Source organism: Leptonychotes weddellii, unplaced genomic scaffold, assembly GCF_054177405.1.
Source record: "Leptonychotes weddellii isolate Sample4059 unplaced genomic scaffold, ASM5417740v2 HiC_scaffold_13038, whole genome shotgun sequence".
Classification (NCBI taxonomy): domain Eukaryota; kingdom Metazoa; phylum Chordata; class Mammalia; order Carnivora; family Phocidae; genus Leptonychotes; species Leptonychotes weddellii.
Window position 1 is genome coordinate 1 of NW_027709716.1, and position 3,907 is coordinate 3,907.

Consider the following 3,907-nt stretch of genomic DNA (forward strand, 5'->3'; position numbering starts at 1 on the left):
CAGGCCTCTTAGTGCTGTGATAAGAGCACAAAACACATTGGGAGCTTGTAGGTAGATGAACGCACACCTTCCCTGTTAGGCTGATGAATACAAACCACACACAGAACTGGGCTGGTTCTGCCTCTGTGTCTATCAGGAATGTGGAGTTTGGCAGAATTTATCCTATTAGTACTGACAGGACAGCTCAAGAAGGAGCAGTCCACCCCAATTCACCCTCCTTCATCTTCCTTTTTTTCTTTCCCACTTTCTTTCTGTATTTGTTTCTAAAAGATGGACACTTATCCTGGGAGCTGTTTTCTTTGGACGGGGGGAGAATTTACTGGAAATTGAATTTGTGATTATCCTAAGAAGGAGGATGTGGATGCTTGAATTCTGTCTTTTTCCCCTTTGACTTCAGTGGCGTGTTCATCCACTTTGTGGTTTGGGGCAGGCAGGAAGAGCACACACCCAGACAGACTCACCAAGGGCCCTGCGCTCCTGGCTGTTGGGAAGTGTTCCGCGGTCACACACGAGTCTGCTGTCTTTGTTCTGAGTTTTCTGAGACGGGCATTAGTTTTCCCCGAGGCTTAGAATTTAAAAGTCAATAACTGGGGGTTGTCTTTGAAGGCAGTTTCCGGGGGTGGAAGGGCATGGGAGGCTCATCCCTGAGCAACTCTGGCACTTGGCAGACACATATTCAATGGGTGTCTGACAGTATTTTGATGAGTTGCCAAGAGAGCATTGGAGTCAGAGGGCCACAGAGCAAACCCAGTCTAGGAAACCTTTTTAGCAGAAACACAGCAAATTTGGTTCATTCCAGTAAAAGCTTTTACTGCCTCTCTCCTGGGCTCACAGGGAAGGACCCCGGAATGCTGAAGTTGCTCACCAGGCACAGCTTATACCCAAGCTCGTCTTCCTCTTCAATGAGCCGGGCCTCACCTTCTCCAAGATCCCCACCATCATTGCCATCCTGGGCTGTCAGCTGAGGGGCCACTTCAGCATCCAGGACTTGCTCAGGTACTGTGCCAGGCTTCCCAGGGGGATGGGCAGAGCCTTGGGACTATTTCACAAGGGAATATAGGCCCCAGTTCTCTCCTGACCACACTTGACCCAGCAACATTACCCTTCAATGCAGTGACAGATTCCATTTCCTTGGAACCTTCTAGAGGTTCTGTTCAGGGTGGAGAGTTGAGAAAAGGGGCGGGTCTGTTAGACCCCCAGCAGGGCTATGTGCTCACTGCTCCCTGGTGCTCATACACACTTATTAGGCCAAGAATTCGAGAATTTCCATGAGCACAGTCATCCTTATCAGCCATTGACTCAACAGGTCTGCTTTTTGCAGACTTCCCAAAGGAGGGTCCCAGGTGGCATGGTATTTAGCCTTTTCCATCCTCATTGATATCTGTTCTGTTGATCTGGCAGAGCCAGATCCGGACAGAGTTTAGAAGTCTCTGGAAACATTGCATTGATCACAGAATAACATGAGTCGTCTCAAACCCTCCCTTGAAGCTGATTTGGGTGGATCTATGTACAAAACCTTTATATGTGTTGAGCAAACATGGGTTGAGCCCACCACTGAATGTATCCTTTTCTCTCTGCATTAAGAATTGGGCTGTTTGTTGTGTACACCCTCAAGCCTTCTTCAGTGAATGAGAGGCAGATCTGCGTGGATGGGGACCTGGACTCCTCAGTGCCTGGTGAGAAGACCTTTCTGACACCAGTCTGAAGGCAGCAGGATGAGCCTTATGGAGCCCCTGGGAGCCACCTGTCATGGGGCCATTTTGTAGAGGGAAGGGCTGAGGCAAAGGAAGGGGAAGGTATCCACAACTGAGCAGTTGTTCCCAAGTACTGGCTTGTGAAGTCAGTTTTTATGAGTAGGGTTGCAATCAAATCAAATTGTATCTTCTTCCTTCACAACCTAGAATGGCTTCCAAGACCTCCAGGATAAAACTCAGTTCCCTATAGGGCAATAGGTGGAATCCTTCATGATCCAGTTCCTGCCTACCTTCCTGGTTGAATCTCTCCTACCCTTGTTCCCCTGATGAGCCCCAACTTCAGCATTCTGAAGCACCTGCACATCCTAGTGTGTGATGCTCTGCCCTCCAGCCATGCTTTGCACGTGCTGTTCCCTTGACAGAAATGCCTCCCCGGTCCCACCCCACTCCGTGCTTCACCCACTGGAGGCAGAAATGCCTCCCCAGCCCCACCAAGCCAGTTAAGTCACCTCCTCTGCTTCTAAAACCCTTGGACTTACTCTAATGCACAGGTTTGTGATTTGTTTCTTTGAGTTTCTCTCCTCCCAACCAGGTGCAGAACAAGAGCTCTGTCATGGTCCTTCTGCTAGGGCAGGTGTGAAGGGAGCCATTACTGACCACTTTGTCCTGGGCCCTCCAGATCTGACGTGAGCCTCTAGTCACCTGTGGCCACTTAAATTTAAATTTTAATTGATAGAAGTTAAATACAATTAAAAGTTCAATTCCTCAGTCACACTAGTGACATTCCAAGTACTCACTAATCACATGAGGCTAATGGTTACTGCATCAGACAGGGGAGATATAAAACATTCTTTTTATTGCAAAAGATTCTATTGGACAGGGCGCCTGGGTGGCTCAGATGGTTAAGCGTCTGCCTTCGGCTCAGGTCATGATCCCAGGGTCCTGGGATCGAGTCCCACATCGGGCTCCCAGCTCAGCGGGGAGCCTGCTTCTCCCTCCGACCCTCTCCCCTCTCATGCTGTTTCTCTCTCGCTCGTTCTCTAAAAAATAAATAAAATCTAAAAAAAAAAAAAAAAGATTCTATTGGACAGTGTTACTCAAACTAGAAAAATTTCTCATCCTTAGGTCAAACCTGAATAGTAGGAATTACTATTCCCATTTTGCAGACAAGGAAACAGAGTCTCAGAGAGATTAAGACCTTTGGGGCCAGAATCCAAGTAGAGAGAAATCTGACCCCACTTCTCCAAGCTGCCTCATCAGTCCTATTTCTGCAGCATGGTTTGTGTGCCCTGAATTGGTTGTAAAATAACCGGCTAACCAAGGGAATGAATGAATGAATGGGTAATGGGACAAAAGTAAGCTTATTTAGTCACCCCTCCTTCTTGTATGGACTTCATTCTGAACTCTGCAATTCAAGCTCCGTTTTTAGTGTGACATCGGCATGCTGAAGGCCTAGCCTGGAAGCACATTGAGAACAGGAATTAAGATTGAGTACTAAAAATCTCCACCACTCTGTTCCCAGTGCCTCCCATAATTCCCAGCATGTAGTAGGTGGTCAAGAAATGTTGCAGCCTATGATAATGGAAAAAAACATTCTTATACTGGAAGATAAATTTGACCTTATTTTTAGGATTTTTTGGGGGGGGGTGGTGCTGGGAAGCATCAAAAAAATCTCCAGTTAAAGGGAACTTTAGGAACATTTCCTGAAATTCTTTTTGAGCATTGCATAGAAGTCTAGACTCAAATGCCAAAATTTTGAGTCTCATCCATGCCTAAATTCCTGAGTGAACTAAGCATTTGGTGAATACGATTGCTTACTGCAGCAAATATTATGTCTCTTTACATCCGTTTTCTCTCAAATCTGAATTTCCCTTTTTTGTAGCTGGAAGCCAAACATCTGGAAAGACAATCTGGCTCAGAAACCAGTTGCTGGAGATGCTGTTCAGTGTAATATCTTCCTCCCAACTTCATCTGTCCTCTGAGTAAGTAGCTCCAGGAAGAACGATTTGGCATGAGGTTGCCTCATACAGGGTGCAGTATTAAAACCTTTTCTTAATGAAAAGTTTAGCATCTCCGAGTCGGTTTTCTGCAGTGTGTTTCCTGCACCAGTCAGAAAGAAAATTATACTCTCTCCACCCAATAAAGCAGACCTTGCCCTAAAATATTCTGATGCAGATGTGCAATGGGCGTGAGTAACTCAGAACAGATTTGGT

The 3,907-nt window shown here is 46.5% G+C and overlaps 1 long non-coding RNA gene across 1 annotated transcript; it reads left to right on the top strand.

Annotated features, from left to right (window-relative positions):
- Positions 1-444: 444 nt before the first annotated feature.
- On the top strand, positions 445-3,699 carry LOC145718264 (uncharacterized). Its single transcript, XR_014141688.1, has 3 exons — positions 445-996; positions 1,585-1,676; positions 3,577-3,699. It is a non-coding gene; the product is annotated as an uncharacterized LOC145718264 (long non-coding RNA).
- The last annotated feature ends 208 nt before the right edge of the window (positions 3,700-3,907 follow it).